Source organism: Suncus etruscus, chromosome 3 (assembly GCF_024139225.1).
Source record: "Suncus etruscus isolate mSunEtr1 chromosome 3, mSunEtr1.pri.cur, whole genome shotgun sequence".
NCBI lineage: Eukaryota > Metazoa > Chordata > Mammalia > Eulipotyphla > Soricidae > Suncus > Suncus etruscus.
The window spans coordinates 105,681,758-105,698,956 of NC_064850.1; the positions used below are offsets into that span (position 1 = coordinate 105,681,758).

The following is a 17,199-nucleotide window of genomic DNA, read 5'->3' on the forward strand; positions in this document are numbered from 1 at the left end:
AATTTAAAGCTTGGTCACTTTGTCATAGTCAAATTAAGCAAAGTACTTAGACACTTTTGGGTTATGACCTACATTTGTTTGCTAAGTACTTGCTCCAATTCTGTGTCTCTCTGTGAAAGTTTAATGTAATATTATTTCAAGAAAAAAATGATAAGAAACCTTAAAACACAAAATAAAATATCAAGTCCAACTAGAATTCACTAAAATAATTAATCCTAATCTTAGATATCCTATTCAAAAGTATTTGTAAATATTTATATTTGCCAGTACTTGCTTCTTCTTCTAATAAGAATACATTATTAAAATTTTTATCATATTAAATTATACATGTACAATTTTGTAATCTGAAATTGATATATGCCAGATATGATATAATCAATTCAAGTTTATTCAAAAATATTTTATCTAGACTTTCAATTAAAACTAGTATTATTTCCTGAGATATGTCTATGCCCCTTGGGGAAAAATTATTACATCTGCTAATATTCTCTTTATTATCTGGTGTGAATATGAGTGGGTCTCTGTATAGTCAGGAAGAAATATGCAAGGGTAAGGAGAAAAAGAGTGTTTGGGCTGCAAAATCGAATACAGAGAATAATGTCTAACTATAATTTTCTAACTATAATTTTCATGATTTTTTTAAAGTTTTACATTTGGCCATGGGACTAGGGTCAAAGGATGGTCAGCTGAATAGCACAGAAGAAATACAGATGGCCAAAGGGCACATGAGAAAATGTTACACATCACTAATTATCAGAAAAATGCAAATCAAAACAACATTGAGATATCATCTCATGACACAGAAACTGGCACACATAACAAAGAACAAGAACAACCACTGCTGGCATGGATGTAGAAAGAAAGGAGCTCTCATTCACTGCTGATGGAAATGCCATCTATTCCAATCTTTCTGGAAAACAATATGAATATTCCTTAAAAACTGGACATTAGGTGCTGAAAAGGTGGCGCTAGAGGTAAGGTGTCTGCTTTGCAAGCACTAGCCAAGGAAGGATCGCGGTTCGATTCCTCGGTGTCCCATATGGTCCCCCCAAGCCAGGGGCAACTTCTGAGCACTTAGCCAGGAGTAGCCCCTGAGTATCAAATGGGTGTGGCCCCCCCAAAAAAAACACAAAAAAAACCCCTGGACATTAAAGAACCTAGTCTAGGCCTTGCCTATGATGTGTACAATAACCAAGAGCTCTAACTTGAGAGGTCTGAATGAGACAACTGCAACCTAGCAGATCTTCTGGAAGCATAAGGAAAGACTATCCTTTGCTTCATCCTAGGATCAGGGCAAAAACCAAGACCACCATCTACAGAAGACTGATTAAAACAACATGATGGAACAGAACTCCTAGAACCGTAAAGAAAGACTCCATCCTAGTCTCCATCCTTTGACCTGTGCAAATACTAAGATCTCTAGCTACAAAGGCAGGATTTTATCATCCACAATGGAGAGGAAAGTTTCCAGACACCACCAAAGGACCAAGGGGAGAGTAAAAGAACATATATGGAGCCTGTAGTTATTCCCATGACAGTATACTTCAAGGGTGGAGAAACCCTGTACCACTTAGGCCAAGAGATTTCCTTTCTAATTTCCCCAATATTTACTGTGCCTATGAAGAAAGAAGAGAGAGAGAGAGAGAGAGAGAGAGGAGAGAGAAGCACAAATTAACTTTATTTTTTTGGTTTTGCTATTGTTGTTTGTTGCTTGTTTATTTTCCGTGGGTTTTCTTTTTTGTGTGTGTGCTTTGTTTTGTTTCTTTATTTCAGGATGGTGGTTATTTTATGGTTGGTATCTTTATTACTGTGGTGCTTTTCGAATTTTTGTTTGATTTTGAAAAAAATTTTTTTAGTATTGTTGTTATGTTTCTCCCTTTTTCCCTTCTCTTATACTGATATTTATAGCCTCTAGAAAGACTCCTCCCATTTTTTGCTTGTTTGATTTTTACCCCATTTTATTTTTTTTTCTTTTCTTCAAACAGAACCACATATTTTCAACTATCTTATTTCACCTCACAAATTGAGGGGAAAATAGTGTAGGGTACCAAAACCAGACAGTCATATGAACATTAAGTAGAAATACAAAAATGATCAGACTTAAACACCAAATCCAAAGCCAACAGCAACAGAATCGACTCCCAATCTACCACATTCTAGACACAGAGGGGACCACTTATATTAGCCACCTGGGTGGTAAAGGAGAGGTTATGGATGCATGCTGGGAATAGGGGTGGAGGGAGGACAACATTAGTGGCAGGAATGCTCCTGATTCAATGTCACTGTGTACCTAAAACTTACTGTGAAAGATTTGTAATCCACTTTGGTCAAAAGAAAAATTAAAAAACAAACAAACAAACAAACTGGACATTGGGGCTGGGCACAAGTGATAAAGCATCTGCCTTGCCCATGCTAGCCTAGGAGGGACTGCAGTTCGATCCCCCAGCATTTCATATGGTCCCCCAAGCCAGGAGCTATTTCTGAGTGCATAGCCAGGTGTAACCCCTGAGAGTCACTGAGTGTGGCCAAAAAAAAAAAAAAAAAAAACTGGACATTGAGCTCCCATATGACCCAGCAATATCACTACTAGGATTATATCCTAGGACCACAAAAACACAATACAATAATGTTCTCCACATTTTTATCTTTATAGCAATGCTATTTATCATAGCCAGAATCTGGAATCAATGCAAATGCCCTACAACAAATGAGTGGTTAAAATAAACTATGGTACATCTATAAATGGAATACTATGCAGCTTTTAGAAAAAATGAAATAACAAAATTTGAATGAATGTGAAGAGTATTGGATGGATAGAAATGAAGACTATGTGGATGGATATGAAGACTATTATGTTGAGTAAAATAAGTCAGAGAAAGAAAAATAAACATAAAATAATCTTAGTCATATGTGGGATTTAAAAAGAATTAAAAGACTGTATAATAATAATAATTAATAATAATAATAATACTCAGAGGCAATAGAGATGAGGGCCAGAAGGACTAGCTCATAATATGAAGCATATCACAAGTACACTTATGAAATAAACAAAATAAATATACTAAAAACTACCATAAAAATGACAGAGACAGAAAAACAATGCCTGTCTAGAAGACAGGAAGGAGAAAGGGGAAAGGGGAAAGGTGAAGAGGAAAATTTGGGGCAATGGTGGCTGGAAAGTTGCACTGATGAAGTAATGTGTGCATTTTATGGATGAAACCCAATTACAGATATGTTTGTAACCATGGTGCTTAAATAAAGAAATTATTAAAAAAAAGAAATAAAGGTATTTTGTTATAGCTTTTGCTTTAGTGTATGCATAAGTAATACATTACAATAAAACTGTATAATATTTTAAATGATAAAAATTAAAAAGAAAGAAAAAAAGAAATTGCCCTTTTCTGTTCTGGAGGCTAGTTTTCACCGGCATGGGGTGCGGCAAGACCCCAGGCCAAAGGCCTTCTCCCTAGCTTGGGGAGTTCTGGGAGGCCAGGGATGCATGCCCCCAGCAATCTCCCTCTTCTTCCCCCAGACTCCAAGGCTATCCCTGGGTGCCGGCCCAGAAAGGTGGGTACCAGGAGGACTCTAAAGGGGACCCCAGGCTTTCCCCACCCCTCACCCTGTATTAGATGGGAGGGACATGGGGGCGTAGCCCCAGCGTGTATTGTATAGATTAATAGGATTCCCTATTATTAATGTTCCATATTTATTCGAGTATAACGCGCACAATTTTGTACCAGAAAAAGAAATCAAAGTTTGGGTGCGCGTTATAAACGAGGACTGGGGTCGGGTGGCAGTGCAGCTGTCCAATGAGGGCGCAGCCGAGTTGTGAGTTCACACTGCGCCTTTTCCCAGCTGCAGCCACGCACTGTACGCCAGGGCAAAGAAAAGAAAACCTCAAGAAACCTGGCCTATCTCTCGTGACATCCTGGGTTAAAACATCCTGGGAAGACATACTAAAATAAATGATCATCAAGAGTTTTTGGAAGACAGGTATCAGCAATAAGATGGACAGACAGAAGATGACCTGCTGTGGAATTCAGACTCAGAAGCGAAGAAACTGGAGAAACAGATTTTCCTGCCAACTGGGACACTGATGAGAAATTAACTCGAGAAGAATGGAAACAACTCTTTAGTGTATCTGATGATGAATCTGACTTGGAAGCATTTTAAATAAATATTGTTACCGGTAATTTTATTTCGGTATTGTGTTTATACCAGTTTACATTGTCAATAAATGAGTTTTTATCATGGCTGCATGTGTTCAACAACATTTTTTGACAATTACAATGCTTGGTATGATACAAAATTTCATACTGATTTTTAATAAAAAATTAGAGGTGCGCGTTATATATGAGTACGCATTAGGCTCGAATATATACGGTATATTTTGCATATGCAGAATGTCCATCTTGTATTCTGCCCTTGCCCACCGCCCTACAAATTCATTTCTAGACCTTCACCCCCTTCACCCCAACCATCATTACCCCACATTTAACCATTTTTACCTTCTGTTCTTGGCTCCTCAAGAAGCAGATCATTACCCCCACACAAAGCCAGATGTCCAACTGCACCCTAAGTGATAAGATAGACTCTCTGCCTGAAAAGATCCCATTACACTGTTGATATTGACCTACTCTCAAAGGCCTCCTTTCTTCCTTCCTTCTTCCTTCATTGTGGACCTTTGCTTGCTAAGAGACTCGGTTTCTTAGAAGTCACCACTTAGCATTTTTCCTGATCTGGGACTATCATCGGCCGGCTATCAGACTGCACAGGCCAAATCACAGACCAAAGTGGTGCACCAGACTTAACACATCCCCAACTATTACAAAAGACATAAAAGGGACACGTATATCTTATTAATATCTCATATGAATTTCTTTAACACTATAACTCTTAGTAAATATCCTTTTATACAGTGACAATTTTCCTCACTTTTTGTCGTTTTTCTCTTTGTAATCTGTTCAATAAGGAATTCTGGTAGAAGAGTCCCTCAGTTTAGAACTTAGGTTAGAACCAAGTTATGGGAATTGTTGGACTTGTTCCAGCAGACCCCATATGCACCAATAATGCCATGTGTCATTGTTCTTCTTTTGCATAGGTACATTAAAATGGGAAAATGCTATACATACAAAAAGTTCTTATCTAATATAGGTAGGAACACACAAATCTTGCAATGCAGTGGGACCTTACACCTTGAACATGGCCATAATGATCTATCTCGGGCCTCAGAAGAACGGGCATTGTCTATTCACCCCTGAACCTGGAATGCCAACTACAAAACAACCACGGTTGTCTATAACATTACCTGGAAGCAATCCTCTACCAGGAAAGAGCCTACCACTGCTCCAGCATTGAGCTACTTCAAAGAGACTTCCCTTAACACCCAGAAGAGTTAACAACAGCAATGACATGAGTTCAGGACAGGGCTCTCTGCATTGCTCTCTAATTGTCAGGTGAAACTAGAGGACACTCCACATCATCCTGACTTTGATGAAGGATATGCACAGATTCCAGTATCTTTACAGAAATCTGACACCAACAACAGTGACTGTGTGAAAAAATAAATGTTTATTGTCACTACAGACAATGACTTGGGTTGGACAACCTCGTATTCCTGGAGCCTAAGTTTGGTTTTACTCCAGAACACTTCAGGGGTAAGGTCTCCAAGGCTTTTCCTTTCCATGCTCCCCATATTTTGCTGGGCCTATGTATATAACAATTGCCATGCTATCACCATTTTTACTGTACTTCTTTAATTCTTATCCTTCAAAAAGAGAGAAGACAAAGATGAAGAAGAAGAAGGAGGAGGAGGAGGAGAAAGAAGGAGAAAGAAGGAAAAGGAGGAGAGAAAGAAGAGGAAAAGAAGAAGGAGAAGAAGAAGAAGAAGAAGAAGAAGAAGAAGAAGAAGAAGAAGAAGAAGAAGAAGAAGAAGAAGAAGAAGAAGAAGAAGAAGAAGAAGAAGAAGAAGAAGAAGAAGAAAAGCTTAGCAAATCTGCTGGGCCTTTGATGAATCAATTGGTCATTCAATGATTTTTTTGGTATTGTATATAATAATATATTGTATATACATTGTATTCCATTATTGAATAACAATATTTTTTTTCTTAACACCACCCATCACCAGTGCAACATTCCCATCACCAATGTCCCAAGTCTCCCTCCTCCCCACCCGACCCCCGCCTGTACTCTAAACAGGTTCTCAATTTCCCTCATACATTCTCATTATTAGGACAGTTCAAAATGTAGTTATTTATCCAACTAAACTCATCACTCTTAGTGATGAGCTTCCTGAGGTGAGCTGGAACTTCCAGCTCTTTTCTCTTTTGTGTCTGAAAGTTATTATTGCAAGAATGTCTTTCATTTTTCTTAATTGGTTTTTTGGGCCACACCCTGTGACGCTCAGGGGTTACTCCTGGCTATGCGCTCAGAAGTTGCTCTTGGCTTCTTGGGGGACCATATGGGACGCCGGGGGATCGAACCGCGGTCCGTCCTAGGCTAGCGCAGGCAAGGCAGGCACCTTACCTCCAGCGCCACCCACCTCCAGCGCCACCGCCCGGCCCCGAGAAAATGCTATTTTTCATGACAAAATTGTGTTTTGAAATATAGTTGCACAAGGAGCCTTTTCATCCTTTAAGAAAAATGTAAACATTTATTGCACTAAAATGTGTGAGTATGCCCTGAATAATCAGGATATTTTCATACTTCCTTATTATTTTAGAGAGAAAACTTTCATGGAGTTAATCAAAAATTAGTTGAAGAGAATTGCCACCACTCCCAAATCATCCTAATCTATCACAGGGCTCTCAGAATTTTAGACACTTATTCAGAATGGAGGGTCATTATTGCTTTGGACAAATATTTCAGACAAATAGAAAATAGATGTATTGTACCAGTTTTTAATTGGCAGGTGGAGAATACTAATGTCATGGGATTAGGATGTAAATTTTCTACAGTTTTCAATACATAAAATGCTGGCTTTGACAGAAAGAAAAATAGAAATAAGAAATAAAAAAAATCTACAGTTTTCAATACATAAAGGCAGAGTTATTAAGAAAAATAGAAAGACTAACAAGATGAAAGAGAAAGAAAAAGTTCAGTAGCAATTATATTTTTAAAAATCATTGAATCTATTTTTCTTAATAACTCTGCCTTTGCTCTTCCTGAAACAAATGAATTATGATCAATTTGTCAACTATGTGATATATTTTCTTTAAATAAATGAAAAAAAAAAGAAAAAGAAATTGCTCTTGGCAGGCCTGGGTCCATAGAGGATTCTGGAGATGAACACAGGTCCTTCTCAGGTCAGCCACATGCAAGGCAAATGCCCTGCCACTATATTATCACTACAGCCCTATTTTTTCTATTTTTTATGTGACTGAAGTTCATTACACAGAATTGTTTATGGTATATAGTGACAATGAATGAAGGGCATTCCCACCACCAATGTTGTCCTCCCTCCACTCCTGTTCCCAGCATGTTTCCCACATATCCCTACTTTACCTCCCAGAATCCTAGTGCAACTGGTCTCCATCTTACAGCTTGTTATAGGTTGGGTATCTATTCTGTTTGGTGTTCCAGTCTGGTCATTTTTTATTTACACTACGTGTTCATATGACTGGTCCTGGTATCATTCTTTTCCCCCCTCGATTTATGAGGTTGAATGATTCAAGTTATGCTATTCTGTTGTAGATAAAAAGGTTAAGGAAAAAAGAAAAAAAACTTGGTATCAACTACTAAAATAGAAAGAAAAAAAAATCACCGAATAATATCCACAAAAGTGAAAAAGAGAAAAAGGTGGAAGAAAAAAGAGAAGTAAAATAATATCAAAAAACAAACAAAAAATAAAGCAAAACAAAACCAGAAAAAGTGGTGCAGTGGCAGGGCTTGGTGTTGTCCCACCATTTTTTTTTTTTTTTTTGTATAGGCACAGTAAGTATTGGGGAAGGAAGAAAATTCCCATGGCCTAAGAGATTCAGGGTTTCTCCACTCTTGAAGCATATTGTCATGGGAACAACCACTGGCTCCATACCTTCTGATTGCCATGTCCCAGGGTTTGGGGTTTTTTTTTTTTCCGTTTGTTTGATTTTTGTGGTGTCAGGAACCTTTTCTCTCGGTTGTGGATGAGAAAATAAGGCCACTGTAGCAAGTAATCTTGGTATTTGCGCAGGTCCTAGGACAAGGCCTAGGATAGAGTCTTTAAGGTTCTAGAGGTACTGTTCCAACATTGTTGGTGTGTTCCGTTTTTTGTATCATGTGCTCCATGTTTTTGCTTGTTCCCTAAGCCAAAGTCTAGGAAATTATGGTTACAAAGGTTCTGCTCAGTCTCTGTTGTCAGTATTGGGCCTCTGCACTAAGAAATCTTGATTTTTGTAGGAGACCTGGGCTAGGGTAGGGTTTTCCTTAATGGTCTCAAGGTACGTTCTGCCCAGTCACAGTTGTCAAAGTCAGTTTTATGTAGTTAGCGCTCTTATTTTTCATAGTTCAAAGGAGATACATCTTCTGATTTCTACTTAGTATTAGGTGATGTAATAGGACCTCCTGGTCTTAGGTCAAGTTGTCATTTCCTCGCTGTCCTCCTTGTCATATTAACACTGGCGCAAGTATATCTCCCAATGGAGCTTAGTTCCTGGTGTTGTTGCAGGGGATTATTTCAGTTTTACGTCTGGGATCTGGGATTTGAGAATGAACTAACACTGTCCAATCTCATGGAGACTCAGTTGTATCCACATGACATATGTCCAGGATGGGAGGCACCCTTGTATAAAAAGTGTGAGTTCTTATCCTTGGAAGGTAAGATCTTGTGTCTGAGTCCATGATTTTCCCTTATTTACTGTGCCTATACAAAAACATATGGTGTCCTTTTGTATTGCTGATGCTATTCAGGGTAAGGATGACAGGCTACACACATAGTATCTATGGTGTGGTCTGAGCTTTTGTCCCAGGCAAGACGTTTTCTTAGATTTTGTACAAAGCAGCACCAAAACTGGTGAAGGTAGAGAAAATATGTGTATATATATAAATAGAATATATAAATGAAATTGAGATATAAAAAAAAGAAAGGAAATTGAGAAAAGAAGAAAAAAAAGGTATTTGAAGAAAAAAAGTAATGGGGGAGGCTATTTGTATGTTTAGGAATACATATCTTAAGATACATTATTATAAAGTTATTAATCTTATGTAGGCAATATAGGCCTCTCAATTAGGTCTTCTGAGATATTCTTGTGGGAAGCAAAAGCCAAGATACTTTTTCGTATCACAGAAGTTGGTCTACAGATTTGTGGCATTTCAGAGTCCTGTAGTGTCCTTAAATTGGGGGTTTTGCTTCAGCTGAATCCGGTATCATGCAACTGTCCACGATTTGATGGGGGTGAGAGGGGTCACAAGCTTGAGTCAGGAGGCTTATTGGTTGTGGTTTCTTGCTGAGACACAAGTTGAGGGATCGAGAGCGTGTCTTTCATTGAGGAGCTGGATGGTGGTCTGTTGGGAAGGAGGTCAGTCTTTGTCCCTAACAGGTTAAAAACTGAGGGTAAAGAGGGTTAAATAAGGGGGAGATAACAAATCCGGGTTGGGATATGGGGGGAGTAGAAAGGTCTCTGGGTGTGGAAAGGCAATATAGAAGAGGGGCTCTATACATTGTATAGATGAAATATTTAAGGATAAGGCTTGGCAGTCAGAGAGGACAACTGTATAGAAAGTAATGCTCACTTAGACACTGTCTTCAGAGATCAATTTGAGTGCTATACTCCATATATAGGATATTCCATTTTCTTTCCTATAAATAGTCAAGAATTAGAATATTTTTGAACGATGTTAAAGAGGAAATGACCCGTGCGCTTTTGAAAATTGTTATCGTAAAAAAAAAAAAAAAAAAGACACCCCTGCAGAAGGGCTGCTATGGTTGAGATAAATCTGCTTTGGCTAGCTGTCCTATCCTATCCCCCAAGGCCCAGGTTACCAGATATGGCCATGAAGACCATTCTGGCGTGGGGGAATCTGGTCCCCTGGACTAACTGGCAGTCCAGGGGGTTCTTTGGCTAGCTGTCCAGCCCAGTGCCCACCACATACCAGTACAAGGGCAAACTCCTGGCATGTGTGGTCTCCAAGGCCAGCTCTCGCCTCTGTAGCTTGCAAATGAATGGAGAGGGGAGGAGTTTTCCTCCATCCCATCCCATCCCCCAAGGCCCAGGTTACCAGATGTGGCCATGAAGACCATTCTGTACAGCCCTATTTTTTTTAACATTTAATATCATATATAATAATATACAAAAATTATAAAATACATTTTTTTCTAAATTGGGAGCTTGAAAGAGTAAAGTAGAACATTCATTCTCTCATGCCTTTCAATGTTTCTCTGGCTAGTTTCCTAGACAAATTAGCATCAGACACATTAGTAAGAGAAAAAACAAATTTAATTCCATAAATACAGAGAGTACACGTAGCTGTAAATTCTACGGTCTGTGTAAGAAAGTTGAAGTTGACATTTTGAACTGAGGCATAGGCCTGGACATCAAAAGGGGAAAAAAGGGAGGGTTTTACATGGGACTGATTCTTGAGACAAAGCCAGATGCTTAGAATAAGTGCCCTGCCTCAAGATAGGCTTTTCCAATAAAACGGTGCTCTCTGGAGTATTCCTAAATCTGGGCTATCTGCATTCTTTGTGGTAAGAATAACAAATTTACTGGTGGGCCAGAGAACATCTGTTGACCTTTTTCCTGCAAGTCCAGGTGACACAGATTAGACAAAAACCTGCTTTGGACATCTTAGGAAATGTCTATCTAAAAATATTAAAAAATGTGTGAAGGCATATCCTCCAGTGTGAAATTTATGCTACTTCCTTTTTTAGAACTCTAAGAACTAAAGGAGGACATTATGGAGTCCTTTCCTTAATGACTGATTTATGAAGCTATAAAGTTAGGATGAGATATGGACAACAGAGGCCTATATAACCACTTAAACTACAATGCATTAGATATCTGTCTGGAAGCCTTGAGACCAGAGCAACTTGCTTGTACACACTGCTGCTATTCTGCTATTGAAATAGTCCCCAAAGACAGAGGTATGTAAAACAGTATTTGAACCTCACTTAATTTCCCTCTGTTATTTGCTTTTCATTGTCCTTTGTGATCAAAATAGTGATCACAATGGTGATCACTAAATCAGATTGTTTACATAGTATAGGTATAAGTTTTTTACATAGTTTGTTCTTCCAACTCAAAGCAATTGAAGACAATTATCTGCTTTATTGTGATCTTTTGGGACTTAAAATTACAGCTTTAGACATAATTTTACATTTTCTAAAAGTTAAATTGAGTTTTATGATATTACACATTCATATAAAATTACTCTAATTCATTAATTGCTTAAACATTCACACACAAAATATATCTCCTTCCTTTTCTCTTGCTCTCTCTCTCTCTCTCTCAACAAGAACTTAAATGGGGAAATTGCATTTGAGTTTTGAAAATGTATTTTGGTTCAAAGGGATAAAGGAAAATTTAGTTCTCTTAAATTCTAACTAATTTTAGTCAACTTAGTCAATTTTAGTAACTAATCAATTTTCTTAGAAATGAGGACATTTTTAAGTTATTGTCTAAATTTAAAAACATTAGTATTGCTAAATATGCAAAAAGGGGAAGAAACTATAGAAACCATCAATAAAATACAGGGATACTATTTTCCATGAATGAGGCCTTGAGTTTGGTATTCAGTACCATATAACAACCAAAGTACTACCCTACTATGCAGCCCCCCAAAAGAAAGAGAAATATTAAAAGAGAAATGCTTATAGTTTCAGCCAAGCTCAAATAAGAAAAATATTGTTTAAAAAATGGCTGTGTAGGAAGCCAAAGAATTCTGTAATAAAATTCATGAATAGCAATGGAAGGATGTTGAAGCATGTGTTGAAAAGAGAACCTTAAGTATCTAGCTTTTAAACAGTATTTTTAAAAATATTTTTCCTTTATTTAAAAATTTAAAACACTATTTATCTTCTGTTTTGCTATACAAACCTCATTTTGAGTTTTATTTTGAACATTTTGAATTGTTCATTTTGAACAGTTTTTTTCCCTACTGGATAGAATTTGAAAGACCGCTTGAAATTTTAATGTCTTGAAGCTTTTGAATAAGATGACACTTAGAATGTTGACTCAAACAAAAAGATGTAATTAAAGTGAAAGAAAGGAATTTCAAAAATGAGTCAAGACTTCACTTTCAAACATTTAAGTTCTATAGATCTCTGTCTCAACAGCAGGGGTAGACCAGAGAAGTAAGTCCCTTTCTCTGCTCCTGCTATGAATTACATAACTGAAGCATTGTTGTTTTCCCAGGAGTAGACAGACATAATATTGGTAATCCTATTACATATCATCTGAGTTTTTAGCTGATGCATACTCAAAGGAATAAGCTGACATATTTGCAAAGAAAATAAATGTGAAGAAATTTTTCCTAAATATGCAAATACAGTAATAAAATAAAATTTCTCTATTTCTAAGAGGTCTTTTCTTTCTCTTCTTTACTTATGAATGCTCAAGAAAAATATTATTAGAAACATAATGAAAGCTCATAAGATAGGATTTAGCATAGGCAAGAGCCTGTGTTTGACACTTGGAATGGAATGACTCTCCAAGTCTAACAGATGTAGGCCTGGTGAACCTCAGTACTGATGGTGATAGACTTGACCACTGAACTGCCTGACCAAGTAGCACTGGGAGAAGCTTCCAGGCCCTATACCACACTGGCAACTTCCTACCCTGCCAATACATAAATGAATAGAGATGCCTTTGATTGACTTTGTATTGTTGTTGTTATTGTTTTTGTTATTGTTTAATTGTTTTTTGAATCATACCCAGTCATGCTCAAAATTTACTCCTGGCTCTGCCCTCATGAATTACTTCTGAGAATCAGGGGAACTTAGAGTGCTTGGGATGAAATTCAGGTCAGCTGAGCACAAGGCAAGCACCTTGCCTGCTGTACTATTGCTCTGGCCCCTGACCCTTGCCATTTATTTTATACCTTTGTTAGAAACACTACTGTTTCTAGCCAATATATATTTTATCTATTAATATTTTATATGAATATTTAAATAACCCACCTGATGTTTGTCCTTCACTGTTTAAACCAAAAGTCTTTAACTCTTGCAAAAATAAGTACTTACATTTATCTATTTAAATGTATTTATATTTTACATGTTCACTTGTTCTCATGGTCACTTGTTCACTTGCTGAAATTTATGTTTAGCTTCTTATATCTTATATATAAATAAACAGATCAACTTTCTAAAATAAAGGTACCATGAAGAACCTGGGGAAAATTTAAATATGCATGTCAATTAATGTACTCAATAGTTCCAAGACAGTGTATGAGTATATGCAATCATACAAATATCTGCAAATTTATGTTGACGATCTATCATATCATAATATCATAATGAGATATGCCTATACAACATTTTCTTTTTTAGTATATGCAATCTCAGAGATAGACCAGTGTACCAGTGTACAAATATCATAATGAGATATAGCTACTACTTACAACATTCGCTTTTTTATTGTAGAACCTGAATAGTAATACAATTGCCTATAGGTAAGGTATTTGTCTTAGATGAATTTAACCTGAGTTCAATCACCAACAACTCAGATGGTCTCCAGAGCACCTTAAGGAGTGATCTCTGAGCACAGAACCAGGAGTAAGCACTAAGCATCATTGGGTGTGGCTCAAAAATAAAAAAATACTTTTGATTGTGAGCAAATTTTCATGTTACTGAAGTAATAGAAATGAATGTCAGAGCATATGCACAATGTGCTAGATTAAAAATGACAATAAATTAAAATATTTTCACTTTTCTATGAGATATGAAATCTAATTTAGACTGGCTACTCTTAATGACTTATATGTTTAATAAAATATCTTGGAGATAACATGGCTATCCCTATACTAGACCATAAAGTCTAGCTTTTTTATAATGTTCTCTCTGCAGAATTTATTCATCTGATAATTCATCTGGCATTAAAAGAGAAGCCCAGTTACTGTAAGATTTGATATATTAATGCTCTATTAATCAGACCTAAATGAACTTCTAAGTGAAAACTAGCATCAACCATCAGCCTTGTTCATGAGCAACCTTAGACATCCAGACTAGTAGATAACTTACAGAGGGAAAGCACTCCACCTGATATCTGTCTGCAACTTCAAAAGAGCCCAACTTTGCCTTTGATATGAGTTTTACTAGGAGGTCATGGTTAGTGGTCATTCACACACATACTACTAGTAGTTTGGACAGGCAAACTGGAAAATTTCAGTGGTGTAACACATCAGCTACATATTTCTCAACCAACATAATAGATTCCCAACATAAACTTTCAGGTTACTCTATTCATCACAAAGCTGTGCCATAGTTATTTATGGAATGTAAGTTCTTCCTCCTTTTAGAGACAGGAAGAAGATAATACTGAAAAAATTATAATTTTTTAATTTTACCTTTACATTCTCACCTGCAATTCATGGTTTTCAGTTACATTTGATTGACCAGATAGCTATATCATTTTTTCTTTTTTTTTTTTTTTTTTGGTCCCCCAATTCACAATACAGACCAGGCAAAGGGCCTGGGTTGAGGTGTATATGGGGTGCATTTACTGTACCTCCTCTCTCTATACAGTCAGTGTAAAGAACACAGCCTGTGGTAAGAATTGGGAGGCCTTATCTTTTCTTTTTTTGATTTATATATACACACATATATATATACATATATATATATACACACACAAAAAAATCCTTCACCAGTGCAACTGCATAAAATTGGCCAATATTTGTGAGCTAATTGAATATGTGTGGCATTACTGACTCTTCTACAGTCATAGACTAGGGCTGCAGTAAAAACTTTCAGGAAAGTACACTGCCATTTATAATTATAAACAAATATATTTGATAAAGAGGTAAAAACTTGGGAAAATGAAAGAAATACAGTAAATTCAAGTATAACATTAGGGGCCAGAGCGATGGCACAAGCGGTAGGGTGTTTGCCTTGCATGCACTAACCTAGGATGGACCACAGTTGGATCCCCCAGCCTCCCTTACGGTTCCCCAAGCCAGGAGTGATTTTCTGACTGCGTAGGAACCCCTGAGCGTCAGTGGGTGTGGCCCCAAACCAAAAACAAACAAACAAAAAGAATAACATTAAAAATAAAAATAAAAGAATCTTCACGTGAGGTTTATTGTACAGGGCAGTGTTGTTACAAGAACTTAAAATGTATGATTGTTTTAACTCATCACAACTGCTGTTAAAATAAAATTCTTTTAGTATCCCTATTTTTCAATACTAAAGCAGTTGAATAATTATCTCCAGGAAACAAAACTAGTGGCAATGAATAGAGGATTTGACATCATCTTTATTTTTATAAAATGAACATATAGAGAAAGAAAGCTAGATAGCTAGATGATAGATAAATAGATTAGATGAGAGAGAGAGAGAGAGAGAGAGAGAGAGAGAGAGAGAGAGAGAGAGAGAGAGAGAGAATAGGTGCAGACCAGGTCCAAAAAGCCATTGAGAGCTGTATAATACAATGTATTAATGGTATGTTCATAATCATATTCTAAGTTTTTCAATGTCAGAAATATCTGTCATTCTACCAGATTAGGGTTTTCAGGAGTAACTTGAGATCAACTGATAATCAGAATGCTACTCTGTTAATTCCTATTGAGAATTTCTAAAGAGCTTCTATTCTCCAAGAAGTTTATGCTTTGTTTATTTTGGGGTCACACCTGGCTGCTTTCAGGAGTACTTCTGACTCTGTGCTCAGAAGTCACATTGGCAGGCTTGGGGAACCATATGGGATGTCGGTATTAGAACCAGGGTCCATCCTATGTTCGCTTTGTGCAAAGGAAGTGCTTTACTGCTGTGCTATCACTCCAGCCCCGAAGTTTATGCTTTGGGCTTAGGCAAGCTAGGAGGTAAATATAACTCTGAAAAACATTGATTTATTAATTTGTTACTATTGTAACAGCTGCTAAACAGCTTGAGGGTTTTTTTTGTTTTTTTTTCTGTGGGGAAAAAGTTGACAATGAACCTGAAAAAAAAAAAGTGTGGTGAGAAGGAATTAGATCTAGGCAAAGTTGATCCAAAAAAGACAGTTCAGAGATTGTGGTTGCTGGTTTGCAGGTGGTCAACCCCATTTCAAATTCTCAGTACTCCAGAGAGTCCCCTGGACACCTCCAGAAGTTACTCCTGTAATAGAGCTAAGAACAAGCCCTGAGCACAGCCAAATACGCCCTAGGCCCTCCCATTCCTTATAAATGAATTAGACAAAAGTTAATTTATGTGAGGGTCATTGTATTAGAGTAGAATTATCTCATCTACATAATAAGAATGACCTCTGTAATGTAGAATTTATATTCAAACAAGCTGTCATTCCATATTTAATTCAGACTAAATACTTTTCACAATTTTCTCAGTTCAGTGTGCTCATAGTGACAAAATTATTCTTTCACAAAAGGCCATAGAGACTGTGGTAATGGGATGCTTCTGCTCTGGTGACAGCTGTGGTGCAATGGCATTATATCTTCAAAAATAATTTTAATATTATTTTAATTATGCTGCATAATATCTTAAAAGTTATTTCATCTATAGGATAAAGAAAATATCTAGCAGATAATTTATTAAGTAGCTAGGACCAAACAATTTTAATAGTTTAAACATCATGTATCTTATTTCCAAAAACCTAACTTAGTATTCTGAATAACGGTAACTATTTGGGAAAGATATTTTAATAACAGTGTGTGTTAATTACAAAGTATACAAACAATACTATGTGTGTGCTACTTAGACACTACACAAGTTCTCAGTCCTTGACCTCTGATAACACACCACAATTTTGATTTTCTTTTTCATGCTGACTTTCACCTATGATTTGTTTATAAACACAGATATATCAGTCTGTCTGATATTTCTCAAGGATGTGACACATTAATAGTAACTTAGACTAATTTAATATTTTGTTTCTGTATTGAGTTAGTTTTTGGGAGGAGAGCATACCCAGCTACCCTCAAGGCCTTTTCCTGGCTCTACATTCAAGGATCACTTCTAGCAATGTAAAGAGGATCGTATAATGTGCCAGGGATCAAACAGAGTTCTGGTATAAGCATGGAAAACACCTTATTTATCCTACTATTGCTCTAGCCCCAAGTTTAATATTTGAACTGTAA

At 36.8% G+C, this 17,199-nt stretch overlaps 1 non-coding gene across 1 annotated transcript; it reads right to left on the bottom strand.

The window, feature by feature from the left end:
- Nucleotides 1–14,564: 14,564 nt before the first annotated feature.
- On the bottom strand, nt 14,565–14,697 carry LOC126005075 (small nucleolar RNA SNORA51). The gene has a single exon (XR_007494256.1). It is a non-coding gene; the product is annotated as a small nucleolar RNA SNORA51 (small nucleolar RNA).
- Between the last annotated feature and the right edge of the window lie 2,502 nt (nt 14,698–17,199).